Source organism: Mya arenaria, chromosome 1 (assembly GCF_026914265.1).
Source record: "Mya arenaria isolate MELC-2E11 chromosome 1, ASM2691426v1".
In the NCBI taxonomy this organism is placed as follows: Eukaryota; Metazoa; Mollusca; class Bivalvia; order Myida; family Myidae; genus Mya; species Mya arenaria.
This window is the reverse complement of record NC_069122.1, coordinates 8886936-8906348: the sequence shown is the minus strand read 5'-3', so window position 1 is coordinate 8906348 and position 19413 is coordinate 8886936. Positions and strand designations below refer to the sequence as shown.

The window sequence follows — 19413 nt, the reverse complement described above, 5'->3', positions numbered from 1 at the left end:
AGCTGATTCTTGGTAACAATTTATTGTGTTGGTATCATATAAAGTAGGAAGAACGCGTAGAAGTGCTCAATGTCATTAACTGTCAAGTATCAAACACCCGAGGGATGATTCGGTGCATCAAAGGTTTCTGATATTGCATTTGATTCTTTGACATTCTCAGATCTTCTTCAACAAAATCATAATAAGACATTACAGAGGTTTCAATGATTGTTTTCATTACTGTGACAGTTTAAGGAAGAACGTTTTTTTTTGTCATTTTATTCAAAGGTCAAAATATGGAGAAGAATATGCTGGAGGCTTTCAGGTACATTTCCTTGACATCCATTTTGTTATATTAAATAAAACCCTAACACAGCCATTCGCTTAAGGAATTATTTTTTTTGCGTTCTTTTCAATTGAGTTTTACATCTTTTTCTTGTAACCCGGCTATGCATTTCGAGCGAACTTTGCCATTTTGGTAGAATTCGGTCTAGCAACCCTCCATCTCAATACAATTAAATCCGGCACAACAACGCGTCACAACTTATTTACTGTATGGTTGATGGAAAATTCATGGGCTTTCAATAGAGGGCGATGCTATCTACACGAAATCCATTTGCTAAATAAAGTTAAATGACCTTTCAAAACAATGTTGATATATGCTAAATTATTGTCTTTTTTGGTCCATGATATTCAAAACCGTTGCTAACACAAATCAACAATTTAATATTTAAAATAAGCAGAATGAGTCAATGTTGGTGTCGCCGAGTGGATACGTTAACGCTGTGGTTTTTGTTGTTGTTCGGATAGCGCAGTTGTTAGTACACTCGCTTTTCACCAAGGCGACCAGGTCGTGTTCGATTCCCGGCCTGGGCGCATGTGAGTTTGGTTAGTGATCACCAAGCCGGACAAGTGGGTTTTCGCCGGGTACTCCGGTTTCCCCAATAATACAAGACCACACTCTCGAACAGCATCGTGCCAAAGTGAGTGACTTAGTATAAGATATCACACCTTTCTTCACAATCGTTGTAAAATATATAATGTTCAAACAAACCTTTTTTCAGATGCATTACCAAGAAACAATAATGTTTGAGCGAGTCCCTTAAAGTTTTAAGATCTATTCAGTACACTCGTGTGACAGTCATACAAACATGACAAAATGAGCATTGACTAATTTATATATATAAAGTGGCATTGAAAAATGTACTTTAATCATATATACTTGTTAATATAGTATAAAAAAGATGAGTTAATAAACACATTATATTTTATAGGCTGACTTTGCTTACAAAATATTTTATGAATTTACACAACTTAAAAAACATTCTTCTTTTAATTTCATACATAATTGACAATTTATTTGGCGTTCAATAATTATAATTATAATAATTATAGTTATATAACATTAAAATTAAAAACATATCAAAAGCTTAATAAGCACACACGAGACTGAAAAAAAGTGCAAAGTGGAAAATGGAATTAATCAAAACAAAAACGTATTAACAGTTCGTTCATAAATGTTTGATAACTAAATGTTTGCTCTCGTGCGCTCAAAGCACGTAATAATCTGTTACAGTCAATGTCATTTTACAATTATTGTTTATTTTCACAATCATCAGACCCCAAACAAACAACTAGAATCGTGTTGGTCTGTAAAAATGTCATTCTATTAATCGTACAAATAAACCCACACTATTAAGTTAGCAGTCAATGTGTTAAATGGTAAATGAAATTCAATACATTGTCATGCTTAAAGATGTTACAAATGACATCATTGTAAATGTAAATATCTCCAACGAGCTTAAGTTAAAGTGCACATAGTAAATGCAAAAAGGACATTTTTTGTGTTTACAATTAAAACACCAAGATCAAGGGAAAACCTCGACCAATTTCTTAACCAGACGAGCTAATTAAAAAAAATGATTATGTAATAAAAGACGGTTTGAAAACGAAAATTAAAAATATTATTTGCATATATCTTTCGACCCATCCATGTTCAATGAAAACATAAAGATACCAGTTGGTATATTTTTAGGGATAACAGTTTCGGTAACAAATGTGTTTTTGTAAGTTCTGAAAACAGCAAACCAAGACAAACCTTTTTAACATTTAATCACCAGTCAGGCCAAGTATTCACAAAAAAGTAGTTACATGTTCTCATATTCAAATAATTTCGTATTGTACTTTGATTTTTGTTTCTTTACACAAGAGCATAGTCACGATTTTAGTAGATGGCTTCGTCATGTAGTCCCATTTTGTTGTGAAATAAACACTCTTTTTCTACAAAACAACTTCCTATTGACGGTTTTTATATAAATAAACGTAGTTTGGCAGCATGTTGGTTTTGGAAGTTTATTATAACAATTATTGAAAGATCAATAATATATACTATAGTTTCAGAGGCAATGGTTTAAGAGCCGAGCAACAAGGTTCGGCTACGATGAAACATTCCCGTGGGTCATGTCCCACACTTCAAGTTGCTGATAAAAGACTGACCTATCGAAAACATCATTTTAGTGATGGCTTCTTTCGTAGGATTAGTTATTTCTCGGATGTTCTATGGTTTGGAAACTTAAAATTCTGGGAAACAGTAACATACTTTTGCACTGGATTGCGCAGGTATCATTGGCTTCATACGGATACATTTTTAAGGTCAGAACGATTGAGACAAATACGAAATAAAGGGAGACATCAATCGACATCAATCACACAGAGCTAGTACGAGGAAGTAACATCACATTCTGTGCCAGACGTAGACGAGACAATGTGCACACTTTAAAGATACTCGCTCAGGTTTTTTCGCAAAAAGCACATTTTTGAATGACAAAATAAAGTGTGGAAAATAAAAAAGGGGATAAAACTAAGATACTGACGGCTGCTACCATTCAACAAATGTTGATATTTGCTTAAATATTGTCTCTGAAGTGATCGATTTTGAATAACGTTAGTAACGCTTTTCAACAATAGACTTTAGTTATCATTATGTAAGTGTATTAGTCCTTGATGGCGTGTGGTTTTGTTGTCAGTTTTCTACTGTTTTCTTTACTGTACCGTTTTCCGATATTTCATCGACTGTACCGGCTTGTATTCGGTCCCAACTTTAACCATGTATTTAAAAATATATTTTTTATTTCTAATGGAAGAAAGCGTTGAGTTGTCGCTAATGGCCACGAAATGGTCATTCAAAAAACGAAAACATTATTTCTCTAAAATAATTATAGAATCTTGATGTGTTTTAACGAAGGACACAGTTTACTTTGGAATTATTATGGAATAATAATAATAGCTCGACAATCCTCAATGACATATTCGTCTAATTCGAAAACAATAATGACGTCAGATGTTCTTAAAGACCCTCAATACAAAAAAAAACTAGATATCAGCCATAGTCGTTCATGAAAGTGTTACATTGTTAAAACCATTTGTGTAAATATCCGTTTTATTTGAATAGGCAACGGAAATTTTTCGATGTGAAATGCCACATCATTTCAATAGAAATAATTACTGTGTCGGACAATGTTCTATCTATTTGCATTCTATAACCTATTTAAAGACATAAAAATACGTTTTATTTCATTCCATGATATTTTCATTTCGAAATCGTGTGACATTTTTCTAAACATAGTTTTAAAACGCATATTTGTTTCATTTGAGGAATCCGGTACACAAATAAGTGAAAAACTGATTCTTTGTAACTATCTATTATTTTGATATCATATGTAATAGGAAGAATACGTAGACATTTTAGGTGGTTTTGACCTTGAAATTTAAAATAAAATGTGGCGGATCCGTGGTCAAGTGATACACAACTTTACTGTCAATCCAGGGGACGCAAGTTTGATTCCCCGCCGCACCACTGTTACACACCTTATATATACAATATACTAACATTAACGTTAATTATATGGGGGTCTCGTGTATCAGTGCTATACACTGGTGCACGTTAAAGAACAATCGTAGTTCGAACCAGGGTTACATTCTGTCTGCATTTGGCTCCAAAAACTTAAAAGACTAGCAATCTTATTGGGGCACTCGCCGTATGGGCAAGCCCAGAGTTCGATTATAAAAAAGCATACACACTACCAAAATTGAAAACGTGGTCATTTCACCTCCAAAAAAAAATGCAAAACTGCCAATTTCTGTAAATTTGTGTAATTTCTGTCAATTTGTTTTTGCATGTATCAGTAAGCAATACCCTTTCAAATGATAAAAGCATCAATTGTATATAAGACCTGAAAATAAGAATATTAAACTCATAAAATTATAAACACAAGTATAAAAAAATTCAGTTTAAGAAATGAAGCATAATGTACTCCTCCATTAATTACTGATTTGTTTGACTGTAGATATTATTTTCGGTATCATGTATATTATAGTTTAATATCTAATGTAACATATTCTAATGTTTAGAAAAATTAAGTATTTATATATATTTATACTTATTTTCATTTAAGTATGTTTGCACTACCTCATTACTCATATGATATATTTTCTGGTTTAGCTTCATTTTAAATTTACAAAATGTTAAGTTTTTTCTGAGATATTTTTTTATATAGAGATTATGTTATTTAAGAAACAAGTAAATAAAATTGCTATATATAATCAATTTAAAATTTATTTCTTCCCTTAAATATATCATATCAAAATTGTGGTGTTATTATTGTGTTGTTCAAAAATGTTATCAATTCAAAAATAACATACTGTAATGGTCAATCGATATAAACTAAACATAGAAATAATCTCAATGTGAATATATAAAATGCACTAACACACCTTTGCATGCTAATGGTGAATGGCTTACCATGAATTACAATATGATTGGTGGCCTTCTTAGCCTACTTTTTAGCTAGGATTTAATGGACGAAATGACATTCCAAGAAAGGAAATAAACAGGCTCTAACGACTATTGCGTTGGTATAAAATTACTTGTAATTACGTTTACGACTTTGTTGACAACGATCGGGCTGCTTTGCGAATAATTACGGTTTATCAAGGCTATGTGATTTTAGGTGTCAAACAAATTGTCTGTCTGACAACTTGTTCAACTACTTTAGTTTCAAAATGGTTCTTCTCCAGCCGATTTCCATCAAAAAACACATTAAGACAGGCGCACACAGGCTAGTCAAATTGCATTGAAAAATTGTGTTCAGCTTAAGGAAGTAAAAGGACGAAAACAACAATGAAAACTAAAGTAAGTAATTACGTTTGGTCTCATGTGCGGTTAACAATGTTAGGTCGGACTGAACTGAATGCAAAGAAGAACAATAAAATCTTCATTGTACGTTTCTAATTCAGTACACTATCCACGTGGGATAAGACAATAACAAATGGAAGCTAGAAGAGATTCTAGCAGTTTTATCAGTCAAGAGGTACATTGTAGTTCTAATAGTCTAGTTAGGATTGGAGTATCAGTAAGGTGCAAACGGTTTTAAGAACTGTCTTTTATTGCATTTTTGTACTTTGTTGTTGTTTTTTTGTCTTGGAATAAGCCATTTGTTTCGGTCAGTCTGTGGGAGTGAATCTTAAATGTCGATATCTTTGACGGTGATTTGCCAAAGTGTTTGCCAAAATTTATGGTTTTGCACACCAACACCACCGACCTCGCCGTCATGTACGGTTTTATCAGCATATAGTTGTTGCTTTTTTCTTCGAAATAGACGAGCTTAAAGTATAGGCTATGAAAGGCTAAACTGCAGAATCGGCAGCATTTATGATCTCACAAATATCGTTCCAAAAAGTCACATCTTTCAATAACATCTTATTAAATATAAAACATTGCATGCCTGTTTCTGTCTTTTCCCGCTGTCTGAACATAAATTTATTCCATTTACGCACTTGGAAACCTTTGTCCAACGTTAGCAATCACAGCTAAAGCATTTTCTTATATATATATATATATATATATATATATATATATATATATATATATATATATATATATAGAGAGAGAGAGAGAGAGAGAGAGAGAGAGAGAGAGAGAGAGAGAGAGAGAGAATTCAAATTAGACGTCATTCTCCATTCAGAAAAAATAACAATTTATTTCTTTCGTTAATTCCATTCATTAAAATCACGAAGCCAAAGAAAATAAATGTATTCGTGAAGCAAAAAAGGAAGCAGACTTGCATTTATTTTAATTAATACGGCATGAACACATTGTGTCGATTCTTTCGGTCCTTCCATCATTCTATACTTATCTTGACAGGCATCTTTGTGCGGTTAATCACTGTAACTCTTAGAAGAAAAGAATGCAACTAACGAAGTAAAAAAATCAAACGCCCTTTACGAAACCACTAACACTCGCTTAAATTACAATTTTGAAACTATATTTCAGTTTGATCCGACGTTAACTAGACTTCAAACCATACAAATTACACTTACACGCATTGTGTCACTTCATCAATTGCAAACGAGTAACAAAAAGTAGCTGCCTGATACGCATTTGTAAAATCGAAATGAAACAATTTACAACAAAATCTCTTGAGACAAACCTTGAGCTTCACACATAGAGTAATACTGGAGTAACACAAAACAAGTTCTTATTGATGGATTTTCTAATAAAACTTATTTCAGCAAACTTTTGATTTTCAACAATTATTGAAAAATCAATAATAACTACTCTAGTTCAGGGACAACGATTTAAGAGCGTAGCAATTAGGTTGTGCCAAAACAGTGGCGTGGTGCATGCCCCGCCCATTTGAAAGAAGTCGTTGTTTTCAATCTTCAAGTTGATGAAAATAGACTGACCTATCGATGCATCATCTTAGTGATGATTAATACAATGGCTTCTCACGTAGGATTTGTTATTTCTGGGATGGTCTATGGTTTCAAAATTATTTCTATGAGACAATATCAGAATATAACACTGGATTGCACTTCTTAAGGTTAAAACGACTGAGACGAAACTAAAAGACAGAATTAAGAGAAGAATCACTCGACATCAATCAAACAGATATAATACGAGGAAGTAACATAATATTCTGTACCAGAGGTATAAAAGACAGACGGAACACGCTAATGGTTTTGTAAAATTCACTTTTTTGTTTGACGAGATAAAGCATGGCATATCATTAGAAATGTAAACAGATTTTGACGGCTTTAACCACTCAAGAAATATAAATATATTCTCAAAAAGTCCTCGATTTTAAAAAGCGTTTTAAATCTTTTTAACAAGAGGCTTAAAGGTCAAGTTACCAATATGTTTGTGTATGTGTCCTTGTGGTTTTGTTGTCAGTTGTCAACAAACAAAAAAAAATTGGGACGAACTTCGCCTCTTAAAAGATCATATTTCAGTTGAAGTTATACAATAGTTTTCGAAACTATAATTGGTCAGTAAATGCTGTTATTTTGTAAGTAATCAATTTAATTTTGGATATTTGTTACACTGAACTGAAATTCCTGACCTTGTTTTGTTGATTAGTCGGCCCTTTATCCTTTATTGAAGCCTCTTCACGATATACACCGCAATAGCTGTTTGGAAAAGCTTTCAGGCAATCTACAGTTTTCAAGACATAGGTTCATTATTTACCAAAGATTAGTATTTTACGGTTTGTTAGAGGAAGTCTTACCTTGTATTATTCTTATAATAGCTTTATTACACCAGTTTTCTTTGCATTTTATTTTCATTTTTAAGAACTTTTGTTGCGTTTTTTGTTGTATTTTTTGGCTGACAGCCAGAGAGTATTGATCACAATACATAAAACTGCAACAACAGTCAGCCATGCATAAACCTCCGCTAATGACCTATGCCAAAATTAAGAGCACAGAAGTTGAAATTGTGCTATCTGCATAAATTAATGGAAAAAATATTTGAGAAACAGTAAAAAACATAATGGAAAAATAAGTTCAATCTTGTGCAGAGTACATTAAGGTCAATCCATTTCATGATTTTTTATCCTCACATTACTATAAGATTGGATTGAGTAATCGCTATTGGCCACACAGACGTCATTTAAAACAACAGCATTAGTTCTCCTTCTTTGTCTTTGTTCACTCTTCAAACCAATTTACCTTTCATGAATTCCATAGTTTTATTTAAATAAATACGGGATCGTGATGTGTTTTGATGAAGGACATTGTTTATTTATTTTCATTGGAATACAATAAATAGCTCGACAAACTCTAATGGCGGATAAATTTTGTCGAATTCGAAAACAATTAAAGACTTCATATGTTTGTCTTAAAGACCTTCACTACAAAACAAACTAGATAAAAGCCATGGTAGTTCTTGATAGTGTTACATTGTTAAACCCATTTGTGTAAATGTCTCTGTTTATTTGAACAGACGACGTAAAACACTTTTTCAATAAAGACTGCCACTCGTTTTAACGCTCAATAGAAATAATTACTGTGGTGGACAATGCTTCTCTTATTTGCATTCCATAACCTATTTTAACGACATAAAACATGTTTTTTTCATTCCATGATATTTTCATTTTAACTTGTATGACATTATTCTAAACATGAGTTAAAAAGGCGCATATTGCAAAATTTGAGGTATCCGGTGCACAAATAAGCGAAAAGCTGATTCTTGGTAACAATATATTGTGTTGGTATCATATAAAGTAGGAAGAACGCGTAGAAGTGCTCAATGTGAGCTATTGTAGTCGGTCTTTGTCTGTCGTCCGTCCGTCAGTCAGTCAGTCCGTCCGTCCGCCCGACCGTCCGTCCGACTGTCAACAATTGCTTAAAAAACATCTCCTCTGAAACTACCAAGCCAAATTCAATGAAACTTTACAGGAAGCTTTCTTGGGAGACCTCTACAAACATTTAACAAGGGGTCACGATTGATCAACAGCAAAAACAACAAAATGGCCAAACTTCCTGATTTGCTTTAAAAAACATATACTCTTAAATTACCAGTCCAAATTCAATGAAACTTTACAGGAAGCACCCTTGGGTAACTTTCTACAAAAACACAACAAGGGGTCGCGATTGATCAATAACAACAACAATAACAATCTGGCCAACTTCCTGTTTTGCTTTAAAAAACATCTCCTCTGAAACTACCAGGCAAAATTCACTGAAACAGGAAGCTTCATTGCATGTTTCTCTACAAAATACAACAAGGTATTGAGATTTATCAACAACAACAAAATGGCCGACTTACTGTTTTGCTTTAAGAAAATCTCTGAAACTACCAGACCAAATCAAATGCAACTCTACAGGTAGCTTCATTGCATGACCCTTTACAAATATAAAACAAGGCATCGTTATCAGTAAAGATATGTTCAAATTGCAACATTTTTAATGCTTTATCCCAGAGTTGTGGCCCTTTGCTTAGGTGAACGTTTTAGGGATATCATGGCCCTCTTGTTTATGTTTTTTGTTTGGAATACCTCACTAATAATATGATATATATTTTTGTAAAGCTTCATTTTTAATTCACAAAATGCTAAAATTTTCACGGAGAGCTTTTATATGTAGACATTATGTTATTTAAGAAACACGCTTATAAAATTGCTAAATCATAGTAAAATAGTGCTTTTATTACCCCCTTTAATATATCATGTCAAAAAAGTGGCGTTATTATTGTGTTGTTCAAAAAAGTTATCACTCCAAAAATAACATAATGATCCATCAATATAAATGAAAAAAAATAATAATCTCGATGTTAAATCTACTAACTCCCCTTTGCATTCTAATGATGAATGGTTTGCCTTAAACCACAATAGCTTTGGTGACTTTCTTAGCCTACTTTCAAGCCAGTTTTAAAATGGACGAAATGACATTCCAAGAAAGGAAATAAACAGGGACCTAACGACTATTGCACTGGCATGAAATTACTTTTACGACTTTGTTGGCAACAATCGGGTTGTTCTGTGAATTATTAACATTAATTAAGGTTATGTGATTTTAGATGTAAAACAATTTGTTTGTCTGAAAATCTCGTTCAACTACTTTTGTTTCAAAACGGTTCTTCTCAAGCCGATTTCCATCAAAGGAAAACGCATAAAGAGAAGCACACACAGGCTAGTCAATTGTCATTGATTATCTGTGTTCAGCTAAATGAAGTAAAAATACAAAGGTAAGTCTTGGACACAAGTAAACCAACACACATTTTACCATTTAACTAGATATTTTACAGTTGTCCAGCAACAGTGTGTGTATACCACGTGATAAATTGCGTCATAAATGCTACGTAGAAAGGTAATATTTTGATTTGAAACAACTTTAAACAAAGATAACTTCGCTATTTCTTCACCATTTTAAATTAATCAAAGCCGCACACGGAGCCCTGCCTTCGGTCTTTTACCAGAGTTTGATTGATAGTTTAAATTCTTTAAACACTTCGACAAACCTTTTCACAATACGGCCGTCTGACGGAGCACTGCCAAAACATGATTTTGGAAACAGGTTTGTCGAAGTGTTTGACAAAAGTGACTGCCCTTTGTTTCATTTAAAATGGTGTTGTAAAAGAAAAGTTAACTTTTATTTAAGTCTACATTTTAAGCAAAATGTTGCCTTCCGACGTAGCATATATGACGTAATTTATCACGTGGTATACACACACTGAGCAAGTTGTGAATAGTTTTTCTTCTTCAAAAACAGACGAGTTTGAAATATATGCTATTATAGGCTAAATTGCAGAATTAGGTAGCACATGAGATCTCCTAAGACCCTCAAATACCGTTCAAAAATGTTACATATTTTATTTAATTCTTTAATATTAAATATAAAACACTGAATGCCTGTTTCTGTCTTTTCCACTCTGTCTGAACAGAATATTATTCCATTTTCGCACTTGGAAACCTTTCCCCAACGTTAGCAAAAATATATGAAATGCTTGTGACAATCACAGCTAAAGCATATTCTGCAATATATATATTATTTTCAAATTTAATATCATCCTCCATTTAAAAAAATACATATTTTATTTTGTTAATTCAATTCCTTGAAATCACAAAGCAAAAGAAAATAAACCTATTCGAGAAATAAAAAAGAAGAAGAATAATTGACGCATCTGTTTTAATTAATACAGCATGAATACATTGTGTCGATTCTTTCGGTCCTTCCATCATTCTATACTTATCTTGACAAGCATCTTTGTGCGGTAAATCACTGTAACTCTTAGAAGAAAAGAATGCAACTAACGAAGTAAAAAAAGCATCCCCCATTTACGAAACCACCAACACTCACTTAAATTACAATTTGGAAACTATATTTCAGTCTGATCTGACGTTAACAAGACTTAAAAATGTACAAAATATCGTTCCACGTACTGCGTCACTTCATAAATTGCAAACAAGTAAAAATGTAGCTGTCTGATACAATGCATCTGCAGAATCTAAATAATGCAATTGCGACCAAATCCCCTGGAGAAAAGCCTTAAGCTTCAAACATTGAGAGACACACATAGAGTTTAACACTCATATAGTTACACACATATAGTAACACACATGGAGTAGTAAACATATATAGTTACAAACATGGAGTAACACACAAATATAGTTACACATATGAAGTAACAGACATACATAACACACATATAGTGTTACAAAAATGGAGTTGCATACATATATAGTTACACACAAGGAGTAACACACATGGAGTTACACATATATGGTAACATACATGGAGTAGAACCAATATATTGTTACACACATGGAGTTACACATATATACAGTTGCAAACATTGAGTTACATATATGAAGTAACACACATATTGTTACACATATGGAGTAACACACATACAGTTACACATATACAAGAACACACATGAAATATGTGACTTTTAATAGGTAGATGAAATGTATACTTTTTGTAGCTCTACCCACCCTATAAAAGTAATGTTTAATTCTCAATATCACCATTTCATTGACAAATTCAAAGAATTGTTTCAATTCCATTTGTAATTGACCGAAATTTGTCCAGCATATAATAACAAGCGAGGGCGATGGGGCATCGAATGAGTGCGTGTGCGTGGGTGCGTGCATATTTGTTTCTTGCGTCATGTCGATTTTATATGTATGCCATTTCGATCGTCGCTGGGCTTGTTCTTGCACTTTATGTCACTTTGATTTTAGAATAAAGTGCCAGTATAACATAGAACTCGATTCGTTCTTTTAATAATATACCTTAGTCTGCTGTTTCTTCAATATTATTTAACTTTATTGACCGTGCAGAAACAACTGCGTCACGCAGCTTCCTATTTATACCGTTTTATGTTCAACATCAGTGCCTTTGTAAGATCTTCAAACTTCTGGAGTGTTTTTATCTCCTGTCTTGAAAAGCACCCGTTAATGTAGTCTGTCGCACTTGGAAAACCCATTGTCCAACGTTAGCTAAAATGTGGAGCATTGAATTCACGCTCTTGTATTATTTTTTTAAAGTATTTTTTGTGTCTGTTTTAGCTAACCCATCTATATTTTCCGGAACAAATACTCGTAGTAACATGCGGCACTGGACTGTTTCAAGACCAATACTTGAAAGATGAGCATGAACTTTATGCTCGAATAATGATTGGTGATGGGTGATGACAAGGTGAATTTAACCGTTGATGTTTGAACAATTGTTCATTTTCAGCACATTGCGTTTTCAAAGATATTGAAACGAAGCTAATGATTTATTGCGTATATCCATTTCTCCATGTTGTATGAACGCAGGAGGGCGTACACATTGCATTCAGCGCACATGCGCCTCTTTTTATATTGCATTAACGCACCAAAAATGCGACCACTCTTTATACAGGGTGAGAAATAACGTGACCTAAAGTGGTTCTCACATTAATAATTTATTTCTTAATAACCTCTTTTGACAGAAAAGATATGAAAACAATTTTAGCCTATAAAGGACTGCTATTTCTGCTTCTACACTTTTGAAATATTTTAAAATTTCTTGTCTTTTAATGATACAATCCTTTGCAACAATATCAGAGTTCCTTTTATTTAGATTTTAGATAACAAACGAGGATGTGGGTGGTAGGATTTTAGACACTTCCTCTACATGAATTTGGCTATCGTCATTTGATAAAATGTTCCGGTTACAGTCGGGTCGTTCTATTTACAAAATGGGTAGGAAAGGATTACTGAAAAGTTTCTTAAATGAAATGAAGCATTTTTTAACAATTATTGTACGCGTGGAGTCCTTCGTACTTCACAGACGTTGACCAGCCCAATTGCGTTCATACCCCGATAATGACATCGATCCCGCAATTCATTCCTTAGGTATGACTTAAAAGACAAATAATTTGCTATTGACATGTATTATACCATGTGCGTGCGTTCTCATTGATGTTCCTTGTTTTGTGTCTGTTTTCCTTTTAAATTATTGGAATTGTGTCATTAAGCCAAATCCTACTTGGATCATGGATGCGGGGCTCCCATTGGTTAATTCAGTTGAGACACGGAAACCGAATTGCAGCTGTAGCTAATAAAATTAAACAAAGTAAACTACAGTAATTTTCTGCAATAAAGGCTTTTAAGTTAACTTATTTGTACCAATCTTTTATCACGAATAAAGAGGAACAGAACCGTATTGTGCTGCCATCAGGAATTTGCCAGATGTATTAATCAATTGTTGATAGCTATTCTGTCTCGAGTCGAACATCCGATTAAAGAGGCATCTGTTAGACAAATTACACGTAGTTTCGACTTGGTAGCTAAAAAGGGTGAATTAAAATTCTTCAGCTTCAGATATGAATCTTTCATTACAATAACCATTACGCCAGACAAAGGATTTACAAAAAAACAAGTTAATAAAGCACACTTATGTTCATTTAACAATATACATACGTAATGCATATGCTTTCCGGTAGTTTATAGAGTTAATAAAATCAGTGAATTAAAATTGATATTTCACTGTTTCATATTATTTACTGTTTTGAAATTTAAGCCCGCTCTGGGTTCCAAATCAAACGTTAACACGCACAGGGCTGGGCCACACTTTCCGAAATGGTGTTACGTGTGCCTACTAATTGGCGCGTGTTTCTAAAAGAGGTAATTATGGACTTTTAATTCCACTTTTAGGCCTAAAATAGAACGTAATATTGTTTTGTTCAATGTAAGATAGCAATTATTTCACCTCATGAACACAAAAAGTGGGCATATCAGTCGTGGCTACGCTAAATTCAGGTGCTCCACACGGTGGAAAATATTACAATCTTACACTGAAACAAACAATTATCTTGTCAATTATTATATAAGACACATGACCGCTTCGACCAACCAGCATTGCCAGCGCTGGAAATCCTGTATGAAATATTATATTGTCATTCGTAACACATCGGTTATTTTTCATCAAAAACAACAACGGATGTTTACCGGGACATCACTAGGTTCGTAAAAAATAAACCATATCAATAATTAAGTGTAGTGTTTTAACGTGTATTTTGTATGGATACGTTTAAATTGATCGCCAGTGAAGAATATTATCTCTGAATAATTAAAAATACAGAGAGTATAGTCATTAAACTGCTTAATTGAAATTACTACGCGATCTACTTCTAGCGTTGTTAAATGTAAAGATTTCTGACATTGTAAACCGTCCATAATTATCTGAGGTTGCTTTCGATGAATGGCCGAAGTGTTTCGAATGGTTTTTTTGTCAGTTTTAACGAGCTGACATGGGAAACTGCACGATGGCATGTGTTAAGTTTCTGGTGTGTTATAATGGTGCGATAAAACATTTTGAGATGAAGGAATGTACAGATTTCAGGCGACTTGAGTAATGGCCCTTTTAACGACAATCACCAGTGAACGTTCCTAAACAATATTGTCATGATTTAAGGAAAAAGAAGCCAAGAACCGTATTTTTCATTATCTGATATATAGCAGGAATGGAAAAATCGTGTTCGGTGTGTTGTTATTTATAATGTAATTTCCCAGAGCTTAAAAAGGCCTTTCGCTTCATAATTCATAGTAAAACTTTGGTACTTTATATCTTTAATATTTACTTTCGACGGACCACTTGCTAGGACACATTTATCCATGCCAGAGTATTGCTGTTGTTGTTGTTGCTGTTGTTGTTTGTTCTGCTGTTTTTGCCTTTTATTTTGTAAAGCATCTTTATAACACCAGAATAGAAGTGCTGTATCCTTATTTATAGACGTATTGTGTCTGAATTTCAGACTCGGGCTCAGGAAACTGAATTCTTAAATGTTTTAATGATCTATAATTCAATTGATTCTGACAAAAGACGTCTGCCTGAGTGTGGAAAAGATTATTTTGTGACAGATACAGCATTTTAACCAGATTTGCTCTTGTAATAGTTTTTCACAACAAAATTAATATCTTGCTTTTCTGAGTCTGAGTCTCAAACTTATACTAATGGCATACATGAATACGAGTCCTGAAACTTCTAATGAAAGCTCTAGTCTTAATCTTAGTTTCTAGTCAAATAGTGAGACAATACTTTGGTAATTGTTTGATATTTATCTGCAAGAACTTAACCAGGACACATCAAATAGTATTTCATGTCTCTTTGACTGGACAAATATTTGTGTCCTAAAGCATTAGTTTTTATGTCGACTGTATTGTAAATATACGTTTTTCAAAATGATAGAGAGAATTGCACCTACGTGTACGGGAACGTGAACGTGTGTGCTGTTTTGTGAACTACGTCATTAAGGTATGTGTACGTGTGCGCTACTTCTGGTGAACTACGTCATCAAGGAATGTGTACGTGTGAGCTTCTTTTTATGCACAACGTCATCAAGGTGTATTGTGCATATTTAGCATAACACGTACAGTAGTACCGGGAAATTTGATTTATGCGAGTTTCAGCAAGCCTACATGTGTAAAACAAAAAAATACAAAACAAATGCCTTTTAAACTAACTGTTGCAACTTATACGATTAGCTTCACACACAAACAGAAGTATATGTTGTGTTTAGCAACGTCAGACGTCGGGATCATAGGCAACGCTATTCAAATCCGATATGCCCACTGACAAGTATCCTTACTTGATCTGCACTTATGTGTATACGTAAAGTTCTTCCAGACATTCAATGAGTTGACCTTTATAATTTAACGCTACTTTATTGTCCAAATGCGGATCTAATTCCAGTTCGTACTTGAGTGTAATTTTGGATCAGTAACTGTTAAACCTATACGTACTAAGCTATTTAAACATTGCTTTCACCTTGCAAGAGTTTATCTAGTGTTAAGTTAATTAAATGAAACAAGATATTGGCTGAGGACGCTTTGTATGACCTCATTATTCCGTCATCATGGTTTTCACAGGTCTGGGAAAAATAGGATCCTATTCTTCACAGTTACTTTAACATGTATGATTGACAAAAATGGTGGTAAACAAGAGAATCATATTCTTCACAGATGTTGTCGATGACGTTGCTGTTGGATTAATTTGATTTGTAAAAATGAGAGTCTGGCAAGAAAATGAAAAGTCTGATTTGCAAGTGTGTACTAAATAGTGTCTTCGTATGGGTGTGTGTGTGGGGGGGGGGGGGGGGGGGTCGTGCCAGAATAGACCTTAACTACGTGAAGTATTTTAACGCCTTTATAACATAATTAATATATTTCTGTTTTTGGCATTTCAGATTGTAAATGGAACGTGAGGCCATGATTATGAACAGCCTCAATTCTTGAGTTCAAACTAAAGAGGCAAAACTGCGGATGTTCGCTGAATTCTAATAATCTATTGAAAATCTTATTATTTAATATATAGAAATTATTTGGTACATGGAATGGAATAAAGATCAATTTTGTATATTATTTTGGTCTAGACCTGGACATGAGATTATTCGTTATAATGGACCCTGCACTGTATTCACGTTAAAATGAAGTAAGCGTTTATTGAGTATCAAAAAAGATGTTTGACAAATAATATGCACATGCGAAGCGCCACTTTGTCAGGACAATATGAATGATTATGTATGTCCACCGAATGGCCGGGATTAGTCATTTCACATTATAAGTCTGTGTGGCAATTATGATGTGAAGGTCATTACCAACCTCCCCAGCAAGTTTGATTACCCCGGACCCAAACATTAACTAGTTATCATCAAACAAACGTTTACTGTAAACGGCCGCTGAGATATTGACCTTTGACCTTTGACCTGGTCACCAAAAGCCATGCCAGGTTTGAACTTCATAAGCCCAAGCGTTCTCTAGTTATCAATTGGACAAGATTTGGCATACGGACTAACCGACCGATGGGAAGACCTACTGACCGACTGACATGTACAAAACAATATATATTGTGTACTTCTTTGAAAGGGGCACAATCAATGTAATGAGTTATGTGGCATAATGAAAGGCTTAGATTTGTTATGCTATATATTTTGGCCAGCTCCGAAGTTTATATAATATGTCCCCCAACGCCTTACACCAACAATACCCACTTCCAAGGGCAGATCTAGGAATCGACGTTAGAGGGGGCGTATCTTAGGGGCGTACCCTTTTGACTTGCGCCCCACTCTCAGTAACGAAATTTATTATTTGGTTTTAAGTGGTTGAGTGGGGGTTTGGGGGTTACTCCCCCAAGAAATTTTTAACCATTTATATTTCGAAATGGTGCACTTTGGGGCTTTTTTTTATTACTTTTCCTATCCTATATTTCCTTTGCGCCCCCCCCCCCCCCTGAATCCGCTTGTGCACTTCGCCGCCATTGAAACAAACAACAACAACAACAACAGAAACGCATATTCTTAAGACTTCGCCTTGTATAAAAACGATTAAAAACATTCTCACAACAACAACAACCAAGAACAACAACATATACAACAACAACACCAATTCTTAAAACCTAAATTTTCTGTATATCTATCTTGGTCGGATTGAGTCCACGAAGGTGAATTATAACACTGTTGTTAATGCTCGACCATATCAGGCAAACTCGGATCAGTACTATCTTTAAACAAAAGCTCTGCTTGCCCTGCGGTATTCACTGCCTGGACGAAATTTAGCCGTTTAAAGCGTTGGAAATACTTGTCCAGTCATCAGTCTATTCCAACAAAATTCACAACAACAACCAGAATGTCGTTTACCACTTCTACGCATGCACCTACTATAACAGTGCCAACACTAACCAATTGTATTCCTAGCCATGTCGAGAACTAACAGCAACAACAAGAACAAAATGACAACAACATTAACATAATCAACGATATTCATAAGAATATGATCGGGGGAAATAAGATCTTACAACGCTTTGACTATTTGTTGTAGGTTTAGTAAGGCAGGGTCAAAACATAGTTCCATTTTCTGCGTAATTATCCATAATTATCCATAATTATACATTGCACTCGATTCCTCACTTATTTAAGGTTCTTCGGTTTCTTTTCAAATTCACATAAGCGATGTAATCTTAACATATTTAAGTAAAGTGGTCTTTAAATTCGCACTATATGAAACAACCTAACACAATACGTCCCATTTTATAGCCCGGGGCATTAGTTCTATTTACATGGCATGTCAAAAAGAGCTGACCTTATTTCAATTTGCGGTACTAAAGTCTGTAGGCCTGCAATTTGAATAATAAATGCTTGGTAAATTTCCGCCTTTTTTCATTTGACGCGAGGTTGTCAAGTTGAAAACAATGGAAAAAGATGAACAGGGACAATGTGATATTTTTGTAAACAAACGTGCAGTACGCTATGATATGAATGAAGTTATGTGACGTCAGTGACGTCATTTTCTAAGCAAAGCGTTTTTAGGCATAAATAATAAAATCATGCATTAAAAATATTTTTAGGAAAAGAATAACTTAAAGCTTACCCTCAAACACTTACAGAGTTGAAATATCGTTGTAGTAGAAGACTTAGTCTTGGTATAAATATCTCTTTCCATGGCTCATTAATCGGGATATACACAACATCACCAGCCAATGACTTTTTATTGACTATAATGAAAAGTCCTTAAAAGGAATCGTTCACAGATTTTATGTTGGCAATTTTTTTAATTGTTGAAATTGAGCTATTTACCTACTTTCGTGAGCAAAGACCAAAAAGCAACTGAATGATACTCATTTGAACAGAATTAAGTAAATTTAAGCCTATAATGATTCAATTTTCAATAGTGTTACTATTGCCGCTTTTCGGCAAAATAGAGCATCTGTTGTCACAGTTTCCAATAATTATTAAGAATAGCGCTGATTTGAACTATTGTAGATGTTTTATTTTTGCTACAAGCATTTTGTTCGCATTTCACACGAAGTAAAAAATCGATGTCTGACCCTATAAACCGTCTACGGTCCCTTTAGTTGACAAGCATTCAACATTTCGGAAACTGCAACTTAACTTTATTTTCAAAAGCCTTAATATTGACAAAAACAAATATGGATCTTACAATGTAAAATGGATCAAAGTTAAAACTGTCCTTAAACATAATGCAGTAACTACTTTTTGCAACGCTGGGAATTGTTAGATTCTGTGCACCGGATGTGACGAATGGCGGCCTGCACATCTAACGAGAAACTCGTGTACCGCGTGCAATGGATCTGCAATGCTTGACATATGACACCAGGGACGTTCAGTAT

The 19413-nt window shown here is 34.0% G+C and overlaps 1 protein-coding gene across 3 annotated transcripts in view; it reads right to left on the bottom strand.

Moving 5' to 3' along the window:
* The window catches only part of LOC128238599 (parathyroid hormone/parathyroid hormone-related peptide receptor-like), a 96484-nt gene that overhangs the window by 60000 nt on the left and 17071 nt on the right, over positions 1-19413 (bottom strand). For 2 of the 3 annotated variants that reach the window (XM_052954723.1, XM_052955057.1), the window contains exon 2: positions 7380-7471. The exons of the other annotated variant lie outside the window; for it this stretch is intronic. The gene's annotated coding sequence lies outside the window, so the exon portion shown is untranslated. The remainder of the gene's footprint in view (positions 1-7379; positions 7472-19413) is intronic. 3 annotated transcript variants of the gene reach the window in all.